Source organism: Salvelinus fontinalis, chromosome 10 (assembly GCF_029448725.1).
Source record: "Salvelinus fontinalis isolate EN_2023a chromosome 10, ASM2944872v1, whole genome shotgun sequence".
Taxonomy (NCBI): domain Eukaryota; kingdom Metazoa; phylum Chordata; class Actinopteri; order Salmoniformes; family Salmonidae; genus Salvelinus; species Salvelinus fontinalis.
The window spans coordinates 46143898-46159802 of NC_074674.1; positions in this window are offsets into that span (position 1 = coordinate 46143898).

The window sequence follows — 15905 nt, forward strand, 5'->3', positions numbered from 1 at the left end:
CAAACATTTTAGATAACTTTACTGTCATGACGTTGCCTGCGTGGGTATAGCAAACCTCATCCCCCTCTCCCTGCCTCCCCCTTTCCTCCTTCAACCCATGCTGTGATCACAGAGAGATGTCGTAAATTCCTGAGAATCTCCCCACCACAAACAGTATTAAGACAGAGGGTAAACTTTCAGGACAAAGGAATTCTCTTCCACCTCACAGAACTTGAGGTACGAACATATTTCATATTCCTGCACAAGTAGGAAAGATTGGTGGACAGTCCAGCTATGAACCGGTCCATTTGTCATCACGTGGGAAACTCATGTGAGACTGTGGGACCACATTACCATACCGCTGTTTATATAATAACCTCAGATATGAGGTTTACATCTGTGTGTTGTATAAAATGAATGAGTGAGTATGATACTGTTTGTATAATTGTGTAATATGATTTTGGACTGTTTAATTAAGAAAAATACAAATACCTTTTTGATTTGAACTAAATCCAAGGACCGCCCTGAGCCCAGTATGGGTCAGAGACCATGGGACCACCCCTCTCTGCTATCTGAATAAAACCCAACTCCTAAGAAATTACCATCATGACCATGTTTCTCTCAATCACGAGAGGACAAAGGTTGCAGACCAGCTTACCTCGATAACGAGAGGGCCAAGGTTTGAGACCAGACTGCTGAATCTTTTAACCATCCCACGTGGTTAAAACTCTTATACGAATCATAACAAGTCTTTGATATTGACTTCTAGTCTGCAGCTAGGAATTCGGTATCATTGAACGCGAAGAAAGACAACCGCCGAAACAATCATTCTATAACGAATGTCCCTCTGAACAATCCACAATAGCCAAGACAGAGACCGACGAATCTCCAACAAAAACGAACTTCTCTCCAACGATCAAGACGACACACACACTGAACGTAACTATATATATATTGATTGCAATTGTTCCCGAATGAGTGAGCGTTCATGTGTAAGGATTAGCATGTCAATTGTTATAGTTATGGACTCTGTAGTGAATTATTAGTCGAACGCAACTTTCCCTTTGTCTAACAGCCGCCATGCCGGTTCAGCCCACTAGGGTATATTGCTCCCATCATTTCATGTAACTATTTTAAGTTTGTTTGTTTATGCATTTCTGTGAATTAATTAGTTAGTAATAAATAAATGATTTAAGACAATTGATGTATGGATGACTCATAGTGAAGACTGGGTTCGTGCAGATAATCAACGATTTACGACGTTTGGAATGAGACTGACGAGGTAGAGTAAATAAATCATTAATTAGAAGACTATTGATCAGATATGAAAATATTTGAAAGGTTATATTGGGAAAGTATAACTTTGTAATCTAATAACTTTCCCTGGTGCCCTCGAATTCATAGTTAATTAGTTACGTTATTACTCAAGTGATAGCGTAAGCCCTAATTACAGGAATATATGATTAAAAACTATAAGTCTTCAATTTAACGATAGCAAAGACACAACATATATGACGCCCCCTGTGAAGGATCTAAGATAGAATTAGTTTCTGCTGTGTAATTCCAAATATCAATTGTGCAAACAGAAATTGTACAAACAGACTTTCTATAAAAATTGGTTGCGTGTGTATTCCTATTTGAAGAGGCTACATTGCGCCTCCGGTCTTTTAGCGTCAGAGCAGTGAGTGGTAAATTCCAGATTTAGTCCGTTAGGCCAAACGGTACTATTTCTGTCGGTCAATATTAACTTCTAGAGCCAATAAGGTTAGAAATTAGAAGATATTCGTTCGGTGACCGAGCCGAAGTATTTGTCTGCCTACCACACTGTGGACTGACTACAGGCCTAGCTATATTTATGTACCGTGTCGCTCCGGTCAACATAACGCTAGCAAAGTAGGCCGAATGGTTTAATGTGAGACGTCACTAGTAAACCTACGAAACCTAAACCTATTTTGTGCTTAAAGCGTGATATTTCTGAACAACATAGGGTAAGCACGAGGTGGGAAATCCACGAGGTGCAAGCTAAAATAGAGGGAATTTTTTTTTTCACGTTCTGTGCTGTTTATATTCCTCAGCCTCGCACGACGGAAGTCCCGCCCTTTGTACTTCCGTTTGATTTCAGCATTTCGCATCCTGGTGGTAAAGAACCGCAAGTACATCCCTTAACAGAAGTGGCGAATATCCAAACGTGGATCACGTTTAAATAATCCAGCAATCTCAATTGTTTGGGTCTCATTCAATTTATTTATTTAAATTGTCGGACATACCTTTCTAGGTTCTTCCAATTAAATGAGACATCTTAAACTTCTCATATTAACCTAGATTAAGCACTTCTCAGGTTAATTAAAGTTTAATTCACAAATTGCCTATACAGGTTTGATTTATCATTAAATTGATCAATCAGTAAAATTTGGGTTTTTCAAAACCCATCAGTAATCCACTACTGACAGAAGCCCCGCCCCAGCGGGAATCCCATGTGGTTTCGGCCTTAGGGAGAAGTGCCACAGTGTTGAATGTTCCAAACATTTGGTCTACTGTTCACACTTATGATATCCAATCAACAGAGATTGTATGGATTATCGTCTAATTCAATTTAATAAATTAAATTGTTGAACATAATTTAATGTTCTTCCAATCAAATGAGACACTTTTAAACTTATCATATGAACCTAGATGAAGCCACATCTCATGTTAATTAAAGTTTAATACCCAGATAGCCTACAAAAGTAGGATTAATCATTGGCATTGATGAATTAATTCAATTTGCTTTTGCAAATTCATTCACGTCCAACTTCCACAGTACTGTCCAGTACTGATAGCTCATTAACGTCTATAAATAGATTAAAACTTGTCTTTGCAGCTTCCAATATATTCCAAAACCAAATTTAGGAAAATTAGGAAAAACATTTTTCCTTTCAAAATGTTCTAATAATGTGCAAGCAATCAGGAGGGGTAATCCCTACCCGCCCGCTAATTAGTGAACCTCCACCCGCAAATGTATTGATCTCTGACCTCAGCAGCGATACCAACACTAATTATGCCCTTAGTGGAAAAGCAGACAGCACTTTCCAAAATCAACCATCAGGCGCAAGCCTCGTAAAGGTTCTCTCCAGTCTAGCCCTGATGTCTTGCCACCCGAGATTGGCATCTGTCCAACACCGCAGTGCACAGCTGAAGCACGAGCAGGTGATGGCAGACATGGAGGGACAGGTGGAGAGAACTGGGAAACTAATGACAAATGCAGAAAATGGAAAAATTCTGCTAGCTATGGAGCTGCGCTTGAAAACTGAACAATTAAATAAAATTGCAAAAACGTATGACGATGAACAAGCACAAGCTCTTCAACAAAATCGTTTTCTACAGGAACAAAATCAAAGGCTACTGGAACAACTCGATTTACACAAAACTAAATACGATGATGTCCACGGCAAACTAGATAAATCTGAAGAGTTATCTACAAACAGGAGCGCTCAACTTGATAACATGCATGCAGTGATGTTGAACGTTACTCAAAATAACACGGTTCTACTCAAAACGCTGCAGACCAAAGACGATCAGTTAATGAACATAATGTCAAAGTTGGATGACAAATCAGCAGAACTCATTGAAGTCGCTGACCAAATGAATGATGAGAGAACTCAGGTGATGAAGATGGAAATATTGATTTCTAAGCAAGCAGCGGAAATCTCATCACTGAATCTCTCGCTCCGTACTCGAGACCTCTATTTGCAAACCATGACAGATAAGTTTGAGACCGAAAGGAGCAAGTGTGACACTCACGTGTCCAAAATCAGTACTCTAAGCGCTCAAGTGGACTCTGCAATGCAGCAGAATACCACCCTTAGGTACCATCTGGATGAAGTCCAGAATGGTCACGCTCTACAGCGCGACTACCAATCCAAGCAACCGGAGCCCTGTACTCACAGGAGTAAAGACGATAGGTTTCAGACCTTGCCTCCCTCATGTGTCCCTCAGTCTTCTCCTCTTGGCCATTCGGCACTGAGTAATATTGCACCTCTTGGCCAACAACAACAAGGCTTGGCTTCTTCTCTTGGCCTTTCGGCCCCAATCTCTCCACAGGATGAAGCCAACCCTCTCCGCCCGCTTGGCGCGGAATACCTTGACAAACTCGTCAAGTATTTCCCCACCTTTGACCCCGTTCCAGGTCAGCCAAACGATACTGAGACGTTCCTAACTGACATAGAGGACGCGTTGGATGGCTACCCGAACGCTACAGCTTCTGACAGGGTTTACCTGTTGAAGCGAACGTCAAATAGACACGTGACAAGGTTCATTCGTCTACAACAGCAACACGTGCTAAATGACTACGCTAAACTTGCCACAGCTTTGAAAGTAGAATTCAGTGGTTCTGCGACTCGCAAACACAATAGCTCACTGGCTAACACCGTCAAACAAGCTCGGAACGAACACCCACAAGCTTACTATCATAGGCTTCGTTCAGCTTACTTTGGCCTACTCACTGAAACAGGCATGGAAGACCTGTTACCTTTTAAACAAGTGTTCCTGTCGAACATGTATCCTACCTTCATTACCTACTTGGGCCCTGCCGCCCACGTTGGCTTGCCTATCTTACAACTCAGAGAGCTTGCAAGCACAGCTTTTGAGGCATCAAAAGTTCACAACGCTAAGAGCCCTGACCACTCGGTTTTGAAGTTTGACCAGGAGTTCTCACTCCAGCTAGAGGGTGCATTATCAGGTATTGGAGCGTTGAGAGATGACGCACAACAACAGTTTCTACCACGAAACCATGATTCCAATAACCTCTGCGGTCGAAATAACTGTAAAGTACGTCGCAATCAACATGACTACCGCTACAATCGACCTGTTCGCTACGTTCCTGCACCCAACCCACACAAAGTGTCAGAGCACAAGGGTAACAAAGGGTTGAAGGACAATCAAAACGTAGACCAATGTTCCCCAGAAGTTCCACTACGGGAAGAACTAAAGCGAGAACAATTTGAGAAAAGGGTAAAAGATAAGTCACAAGGACTAGACAGGGAATTACCGGACACCAGGTCCGCAGGAATTAACACCCTTAGCAAGGACGTTAAAGTTCAAATTTCTCCCGCTCTCATTCAAGACCCTATCCAGGCCCGCTTGATCAAGAAACAAGCCCCCGGGCTTTGTCTATAGACTCTGATACACAGGTTGCGAAGAAAAAGGTCAAACGCTTCGTTAAAGCCAAGCCCACTCAAAATCGTAAAAGTCAATCTGCTTCCACCTTGAACAGAAATGGCACATCACGTCGTTGCGAACAATCACTCCACTTTGTGGGGAATATGTCCACTAACCACGAATCTAAACGCCCGTACCTGGAAACAGTCCTGGAGGACTGCTTAACTTGCCATGCGCTAATTGACTCGGGTGCGACAATATCACTCATCTCTCAAACATTGTTTGATGATCTCAAAAAGGCTTTGAAGCCAACTAAACGTTGGTTAAAAGTGGAACGATGCGACACTACACTTCGAGGAGTCACTCAGACTACCTCGGCTCTCACATTGAGAGTCATGCTGAAACTACACTTCAAGGACGTATCGCTCATTCACCCTGTGTATGTCACCAGCCTCGAAACCGTACCCCTGCTACTTGGAGCAGACTTGATGGTTCGGTTACTCCCATTGATGGATTGGAAAACCAACCAGGTATGGTCACAGGCCACCCTGCCTTCTCCACTGACCACACTGTCTTCCCCTAACGCTAGCTGCAACGCAGTCAGTCACGAGGGATATCTGTCAAAAGCACCCCTTGGGAAAAAGACGTTTAAAAACCTCTTGGGGCAGAATCCGATCCAAGGAGATATTACAATATCTCGACACATTCCATCAGCCAACCTGATGGACCATTCTTTTCATGACTGCGAGCCAGCTGTCTCTGTGAATAAACAACTTCCCTCCTCCGTGCAGTCGTGCAATACGGTAGTTGAGATGAACTCCTCTTGCCCTTCAGACATTTCCGCAAGCACTGCGGCCGTCTCAGCAAGAAAAACATTGATGCGCAGAGTATACTCTGCTTCCGATGATACACCTTCTGCTTTGTTGGGGACTGTCACCCCTTACAATGACACTAATGGCGTCAGTCCAGCAACTGACCCGATGATTCCTACTGGTGAAACACTTGGCGATATCACAGACCGATATCCTCGTCTCAGTTCGCAGGTACTGAAGAGGTTGCTACACGCGGAAGTGATGGTGACTGACATGCCTCGACAGCCACTGAGCGTTTTGAAGCACAAACACCAGGAGATTTGGTTGAAAGGTTACAGCCATTCTCATACCAACGCGGCCGCTGACAACTCGTACATCGGGTCCGATCTTTTCATTTGCGCCTCGGACACCAACACCACTCGCTGGTGGGGGGGTCCCGAGACACAAAGGGGGGGAATAGTAGCCCAGACCCATGATGAGCCTCATCGCAGCCGGTGGGGGGGTCAAGACTACGGACAACACCGTACGAGGCCGCCAGAGCATAAATCAAATCTAGTTGTAAACTCCCCTATGAGAACATTGAGGAGCAGACAGGCCCCTAGACGGGGATTATCTTAGAGCACATCTAAAAATAGTACTGAGGTGTACCGCACTGGTCGTAAAGGAAGTCCAGTGGACTTGTCCACCTCCAAAACAAATGGCAACAATAATCATTCCTTGCCATGTGTAGGTTCAACTACAATACAACTAGTAAAATGCTCCAATCATGTGTTCCGGTAGTATAATATTTCAGAATAAATCGGTAGGATAACTGGTCCCTTTGAGCACCAGTACCAGCAACAGTCAGTCTAGCTACAATCAGTAAGGAGGTTAGAGACCTAACCAATCAAATTACCCTTGACAATAGCGACATAGGAGTCACTCAGAGTGCAACACAGGGAATGGAATCTCCAGTGCACTCTTCCAATGGTTAACACACATGCCACTAATAAATAGAATCCTTCATTCAGGAGGAAAATTATTAGAATCATTAACCATGATCACACCACGTACGACTGGTCCAATACTTATAGTACTTCCGTCGTAACATAGCTATGAAGTAGACTTCATACCTATCACCACTACAATAGTGGAAGACACAGTGACTTAGTAAAAACTACTACAGACTCCCTCGACACCAATTCTGACTGACCTCCAGGCATCGACCTGAAAATTACCTTACCACGTCAGACTCATTCTGAACAAGTTGTAATCTGCCAGGATACTTGGTTTTCTTCCCTTGACATGCGCGCTTGTTTAAGCATAAACGCACATGCACAACGGAACATCCAATTAGGATTTATGCTCGGATCACTTAAGGGCCCAAGCAAAATACCAGCCTTAGTAAAGTTGAACATGTACTTCTAGGCCTTTGTTTCTACAGCACTCACCAGTTTTCATCCCAGAAGTCCATAGGTCATCCCTGTAGACTGCCCAAAACTAGTGCCTTACAGCTGTAAAGTTATCATATAGTTTTCAACTTAGGATAGTGCCTAAGCAACACACCAAGTAGGAAAACCCTAGATATGGCATTAGAGACAATGCCATGATAGTCATTTTGCCAGAACATTGGACGTATATAGAATACAGTCCAATTAGATGATTTTTGTGTGAGAACTATATTTTGTATCTTTTTTTGTTGATGCTTTCATTCCTTTTCGGTTCAGTTCCTTTGACATTTAGGAAGTGATAGAGCCATAAACAACTTCCCCATACAACATTCACTTAGTGCCACAACGCCGCTCATTGGGGAATGAATGTAATTATATATATATTTCATGAGTGTGTGTGCGTTGTTAACATCTGCCTAAGTTACTGCTCAGATCTTCCAGTCTGGACGACAACCAGACGACGGGTCCGGAATGGCGACCCCAAATCCTGACACCCACGGCCCATCCTTGCGGCGGCATACCCGCTGTCAGAGAGCCTACCAAGGTAAACCACCAAGGGAGGGACCGCAACGGCGATCACCAACCAGGACATCCCCTGGCCCTCCCTGGGGTACTTTGCAGCTTCCAGGGAACCTACCAAGGTACATCACTAGAAGGGGCCTCAACGGCGATCACCAACCGGACATCAACTGCCATCCTTGTGGTGGACTGCTCCGCTTTCAGAGAAGCCTACCAAGTTCAACCAACAGAGGGGACTGCAACGATGATCTACAAGCAGGACACCACGTGTTCATGATTTTATGTTGATTTGTAACTTGCAGGACAAACAAGATCCAAACCACCAGGGGGGGTATGTCATGACGTTGCCTGCGTGGGTATAGCAAACCTCATCCCCCTCTCCCTGCCTCCCCCTTTCCTCCTTCAACCCATGCTGTGATCACAGAGAGATGTCGTAAATTCCTGAGAATCTCCCCACCACAAACAGTATTAAGACAGAGGGTAAACTTTCAGGACAAAGGAATTCTCTTCCACCTCACAGAACTTGAGGTACGAACATATTTCATATTCCTGCACAAGTAGGAAAGATTGGTGGACAGTCCAGCTATGAACCGGTCCATTTGTCATCACGTGGGAAACTCATGTGAGACTGTGGGACCACATTACCATACCGCTGTTTATATAATAACCTCAGATATGAGGTTTACATCTGTGTGTTGTATAAAATGAATGAGTGAGTATGATACTGTTTGTATAATTGTGTAATATGATTTTGGACTGTTTAATTAAGAAAAATACAAATACCTTTTTGATTTGAACTAAATCCAAGGACCGCCCTGAGCCCAGTATGGGTCAGAGACCATGGGACCACCCCTCTCTGCTATCTGAATAAAACCCAACTCCTAAGAAATTACCATCATGACCATGTTTCTCTCAATCACGAGAGGACAAAGGTTGCAGACCAGCTTACCTCGATAACGAGAGGGCCAAGGTTTGAGACCAGACTGCTGAATCTTTTAACCATCCCACGTGGTTAAAACTCTTATACGAATCATAACAAGTCTTTGATATTGACTTCTAGTCTGCAGCTAGGAATTCGGTATCATTGAACGCGAAGAAAGACAACCGCCGAAACAATCATTCTATAACGAATGTCCCTCTGAACAATCCACAATAGCCAAGACAGAGACCGACGAATCTCCAACAAAAACGAACTTCTCTCCAACGATCAAGACGACACACACACTGAACGTAACTATATATATATTGATTGCAATTGTTCCCGAATGAGTGAGCGTTCATGTGTAAGGATTAGCATGTCAATTGTTATAGTTATGGACTCTGTAGTGAATTATTAGTCGAACGCAACTTTCCCTTTGTCTAACAGCCGCCATGCCGGTTCAGCCCACTAGGGTATATTGCTCCCATCATTTCATGTAACTATTTTAAGTTTGTTTGTTTATGCATTTCTGTGAATTAATTAGTTAGTAATAAATAAATGATTTAAGACAATTGATGTATGGATGACTCATAGTGAAGACTGGGTTCGTGCAGATAATCAACGATTTACGACGTTTGGAATGAGACTGACGAGGTAGAGTAAATAAATCATTAATTAGAAGACTATTGATCAGATATGAAAATATTTGAAAGGTTATATTGGGAAAGTATAACTTTGTAATCTAATAACTTTCCCTGGTGCCCTCGAATTCATAGTTAATTAGTTACGTTATTACTCAAGTGATAGCGTAAGCCCTAATTACAGGAATATATGATTAAAAACTATAAGTCTTCAATTTAACGATAGCAAAGACACAACATTACCAAACAAAATATACCTAAAGCCAATACTACAGGCCATCAAGTCACAATAAGGCAGACTTCAAAATGCTGAGATTAACATTAAAAATGCCCATCACATTAAAACTGCTGGACCACAACAACATGGCAGACAAATACTCATAATGGAATAAGAGGCATGACATCATCAAGTACGCCTGACCAAACAAACACAGCCAAACAATGGCAAAAATCAGGAAGTGCAAAACAAAAGGTCTATAGATGAGTTTTAAAAAAGCAGCGAAGAAGACCGCGCTGGATTCAACACCTTGGACAGCGGCTTGCTGCAGCAACGCGCATCTATAGTGGAGCTCTGTGGTACAACACTCATCTATAGTGGAGCTCTGAGGTACAACACTCATCTATAGTGGAGCTCTGTGGTACAACGCGCATCTATAGTGGAGCTCTGTGGTACAACACTCATCTATAGTGGAGCTCTGAGGTACAACACTCATCTATAGTGGAGCTCTGTGGTACAACGCGCATCTATAGTGGAGCTCTGTGGTACAACACTCATCTATAGTGGAGCTCTGAGGTACAACGCTCATCTATAGTGGAGCTCTGTGGTGCTACACTCATCTATAGTGGAGCTCTGTGGTACAACACTCATCTATAGCGGAGCTCTGTGGTACAACACTCATCTATAGTGGAGCTCTGTGGTACAACGCTCATCTATAGTGGAGCTCTGTGGTACAACACTCATCTATAGTGGAGCTCTGTGGTACAACACTCATCTATAGCGGAGCTCTGTGGTGCAACACTCATCTATAGCGGAGCTCTGTGGTACAACACTCATCTATAGCGGAGCTCTGTGGTACAACACTCATCTATAGCGGAGCTCTGTGGTACAACACTCATCTATAGTGGAGCTCTGTGGTACAACACTCATCTATAGTGGAGCTCTGTGGTACAACGCTCATCTAGAGTGGAGCTCTGAGGTACAACGCTCATCTATAGTGGAGCTCTGTGGTACAACACTCATCTATAGTGGAGCTCTGTGGTACAACACTCATCTATAGTGGAGCTCTGAGGTACAACGCTCATCTATAGCGGAGCTCTGTGGTGCAACACTCATCTATAGTGGAGCTCTGAGGTACAACACTCATCTATAGTGGAGCTCTGTGGTACAACGCTCATCTATAGTGGAGCTCTGTGGTACAACGCTCATCTATAGTGGAGCTCTGAGGTACAACACTCATCTATAGTGGAGCTCTGAGGTACAACACTCATCTATAGCAGTCTATAGTGGAGCTCTGAGGTACAACGCTCATCTATAGTGGAGCTCTGAGGTACAACGCTCATCTATAGCAGTCTATAGTGGAGCTCTGAGGTACAACGCTCATCTATAGTGGAGCTCTGAGGTACAACGCTCATCTATAGTGGAGCTCTGAGGTACAACGCTCATCTATAGTGGAGCTCTGTGGTACAACACTCATCTATAGTGGAGCTCTGAGGTACAACGCTCATCTATAGTGGAGCTATGTGGTACAACGCTCATCTATAGTGGAGCTCTGTGGTACAACGCTCATCTATAGTGGAGCTCTGAGGTACAACACTCATCTATAGCAGTCTATAGTGGAGCTCTGAGGTACAACGCTCATCTATAGTGGAGCTCTGAGGTACAACGCTCATCTATAGTGGAGCTCTGTGGTACAACACTCATCTATAGTGGAGCTCTGAGGTACAACGCTCATCTATAGTGGAGCTCTGTGGTGCAACGCTCATCTATAGTGGAGCTATGTGGTGCAACGCTCATCTATAGTGGAGCTCTGTGGTGCAACGCTCATCTATAGTGGAGCTCTGAGGTACAACGCTCATCTATAGTGGAGCTATGTGGTGCAACGCTCATCTATAGTGGAGCTATGTGGTACAACGCTCATCTATAGTGGAGCTCTGTGGTGCAACGCTCATCTATAGTGGAGCTCTGTGGTACAACGCTCATCTATAGTGGAGCTCTGTGGTACAACGCTCATCTATAGTGGAGCTCTGTGGTACAACACTCATCTATAGTGGAGCTCTGTGGTACAACGCTCATCTATAGTGGAGCTCTGTGGTACAACACTCATCTATAGTGGAGCTCTGTGGTACAACACTCATCTATAGTGGAGCTCTGTGGTACAACACTCATCTATAGTGGAGCTCTGTGGTACAACGCTCATCTATAGCGGAGCTCTGTGGTACAACACTCATCTATAGCGGAGCTCTGTGGTACAACACTCATCTATAGTGGAGCTCTGAGGTACAACACTCATCTATAGTGGAGCTCTGAGGTACAACACTCATCTATAGCGGAGCTCTGAGGTACAACACTCATCTATAGCGGAGCTCTGTGGTACAACACTCATCTATAGCGGAGCTCTGAGGTACAACGCTCATCTATAGCGGAGCTCTGAGGTACAACGCTCATCTATAGCGGAGCTCTGTGGTACAACACTCATCTATAGTGGAGCTCTGAGGTACAACACTCATCTATAGCGGAGCTCTGTGGTACAACACTCATCTATAGCGGAGCTCTGAGGTACAACACTCATCTATAGTGGAGCTCTGAGGTACAACACTCATCTATAGCGGAGCTCTGAGGTACAACACTCATCTATAGTGGAGCTCTGAGGTACAACACTCATCTATAGCGGAGCTCTGAGGTACAACACTCATCTATAGTGGAGCTCTGAGGTACAACACTCATCTATAGTGGAGCTCTGAGGTACAACACTCATCTATAGCGGAGCTCTGAGGTACAACACTCATCTATAGCGGAGCTCTGAGGTACAACACTCATCTATAGTGGAGCTCTGAGGTACAACACTCATCTATAGTGGAGCTCTGAGGTACAACACTCATCTATAGTGGAGCTGAGGTACAACACTCATCTATAGCGGAGCTCTGAGGTACAACGCTCATCTATAGTGGAGCTCTGTGGTACAACAATCATCTATAGTGGAGCTCTGTGGTACAACGCTCATCTATAGTGGAGCTCTGTGGTACAACGCTCATCTATAGCGGAGCTCTGTGGTACAACGCTCATCTATAGTGGAGCTCTGTGGTACAACACTCATCTATAGTGGAGCTCTGTGGTACAACACTCATCTATAGTGGAGCTCTGAGGTACAACACTCATCTATAGTGGAGCTCTGTGGTACAACACTCATCTATAGCGGAGCTCTGAGGTACAACACTCATCTATAGCGGAGCTCTGAGGTACAACACTCATCTATAGTGGAGCTCTGAGGTACAACGCTCATCTATAGTGGAGCTCTGAGGTACAACGCTCATCTATAGTGGAGCTCTGTGGTACAACGCTCATCTATAGTGGAGCTCTGAGGTACAACACTCATCTATAGTGGAGCTCTGAGGTACAACGCTCATCTATAGTGGAGCTCTGTGGTACAACGCTCATCTATAGTGGAGCTCTGTGGTACAACGCTCATCTATAGTGGAGCTCTGTGGTACAACGCTCATCTATAGTGGAGCTCTGTGGTACAACGCTCATCTATAGTGGAGCTCTGTGGTACAACGCTCATCTATAGCGGAGCTATGTGGTACAACGCTCATCTATAGTGGAGCTCTGAGGTACAACACTCATCTATAGCAGTCTATAGTGGAGCTCTGAGGTACAACGCTCATCTATAGCAGTCTATAGTGGAGCTCTGTGGTACAACGCTCATCTATAGTGGAGCTCTGAGGTACAACGCTCATCTATAGTGGAGCTCTGAGGTACAACACTCATCTATAGTGGAGCTCTGAGGTACAACGCTCATCTATAGTGGAGCTCTGTGGTACAACGCTCATCTATAGTGGAGCTCTGTGGTACAACGCTCATCTATAGTGGAGCTCTGTGGTACAACGCTCATCTATAGCGGAGCTCTGAGGTACAACGCGCATCTATAGTGGAGCTCTGTGGTACAACGCTCATCTATAGCGGAGCTCTGTGGTGCAACACTCATCTATAGCGGAGCTCTGTGGTGCAACACTCATCTATAGCGGAGCTCTGTGGTACAACGCTCATCTATAGCGGAGCTCTGTGGTACAACGCTCATCTATAGCGGAGCTCTGTGGTACAACACTCATCTATAGTGGAGCTCTGTGGTGCTACACTCATCTATAGTGGAGCTCTGAGGTGCAACGCTCATCTATAGTGGAGCTCTGTGGTACAACGCTCATCTATAGTGGAGCTCTGTGGTGCAACGCTCATCTATAGTGGAGCTCTGTGGTACAACGCTCATCTATAGTGGAGCTCTGTGGTGCAACGCTCATCTATAGTGGAGCTCTGTGGTGCAACGCTCATCTATAGCGGAGCTCTGAGGTACAACGCTCATCTATAGCGGAGCTCTGAGGTACAACACTCATCTATAGCGGAGCTCTGTGGTACAACGCTCATCTATAGTGGAGCTCTGTGGTGCTACACTCATCTATAGTGGAGCTCTGTGGTGCTACACTCATCTATAGTGGAGCTCTGAGGTACAACACTCATCTATAGTGGAGCTCTGAGGTACAACACTCATCTATAGTGGAGCTCTGAGGTACAACACTCATCTATAGTGGAGCTCTGAGGTACAACACTCATGTATAGTGGAGCTCTGTGGTACAACGCTCATCTATAGTGTGGAGCTCTGTGGTGCAACGCTCATCTATAGTGGAGCTCTGTGGTGCAACACTCATCTATAGTGGAGCTCTGTGGTGCAACACTCATCTATAGTGGAGCTCTGAGGTGCAACACTCATCTATAGTGGAGCTCTGAGGTACAACACTCATCTATAGTGGAGCTGAGGTACAACACTCATCTATAGTGGAGCTCTGTGGTACAACACTCATCTATAGTGGAGCTATGTGGTACAACGCTCATCTATAGTGGAGCTCTGAGGTACAACGCTCATCTATAGCGGAGCTCTGTGGTACAACGCTCATCTATAGCGGAGCTCTGTGGTACAACACTCATCTATAGTGGAGCTCTGAGGTACAACACTCATCTATAGTGGAGCTCTGTGGTACAACGCTCATCTATAGCGGAGCTCTGTGGTACAACACTCATCTATAGTGGAGCTCTGTGGTACAACACTCATCTATAGCGGAGCTCTGTGGTACAACGCTCATCTATAGCGGAGCTCTGTGGTACAACGCTCATCTATAGTGGAGCTCTGTGGTACAACGCTCATCTATAGTGGAGCTCTGTGGTGCTACACTCATCTATAGCGGAGCTCTGTGGTACAACGCTCATCTATAGCGGAGCTCTGAGGTGCTAATAGACAGCGCCTCTGTTTAGCGAGTCATGGAATTCTTCCGTTTGTGTGGCAATTAGATATTCAATAGACACAATTAGTTGTAATGCACATACGAAAATCATAACTGACACGCAGAAAATGGTTAGAAAATTGTTGAATAAATTGTACATTTCCCCTCAGCACAAAAAAAAAGGTTGCCAACCCCTGAGCTAGCTATTCAAGATAAAAAGGTGGTCTCGCAGATTCTCTCTGTGGCAGATTCTCTCTGTGGCAGATTCTCTCTGTGGCAGATTCTCTCTGTGGCAGATTCTCTCTGTGGCAGATTCTCTCTGTGGCAGATTCTCTCTGTGGCAGATTCTCTCTGTGGCAGATTCTCTCTGTGGCAGATTCTCTCTGTGGCAGATCGCTCGCAGATTCTCGCCTGGGCGCTGCATCAGCCAGATGAAGCAGCTGCACATTTAATCTTCTTCCCCATCCCCACTTGTCTTGATTCTACAAGGAGCTAGCCTGTTGTCCTCAAAACATTATTAGCAAGCTAGCTAACGTTAGCCAACTTGAGATCTCAGCTTGCTAACTAGCAGAGCCAACCAACTACACAACACATATACACAGAGCAAACACATTTTTTCTAAACTAATGTTAGTCTCAAACAAAATGACAAGTACATAGCTAGACCTATTGCTCGGTTACACAATGTAAGAACTACTAGATACAGGCTAGCCAGATGGCTCTAATGCTAGCTAGCTAGATAAAAATAGGCCAATAGAAAAAAGGGTAACTAGCTAGCATCAACTTTCTGGCGGTTATGCTAAGTGGATCCCTCATTTTAATTATTCCGTTCATCTTTCTCACCAACGCCTTGTTGTAAGCTTTCACATTGTGAATATCATTTAGCTAGCTTGCTAGTAATTTGTACAACTTTGATGCATATTTAGCACAGTGGAAAGCGTGACTCCAGACCGGAACCCTGTAACACATGAAAGCACGTTCAA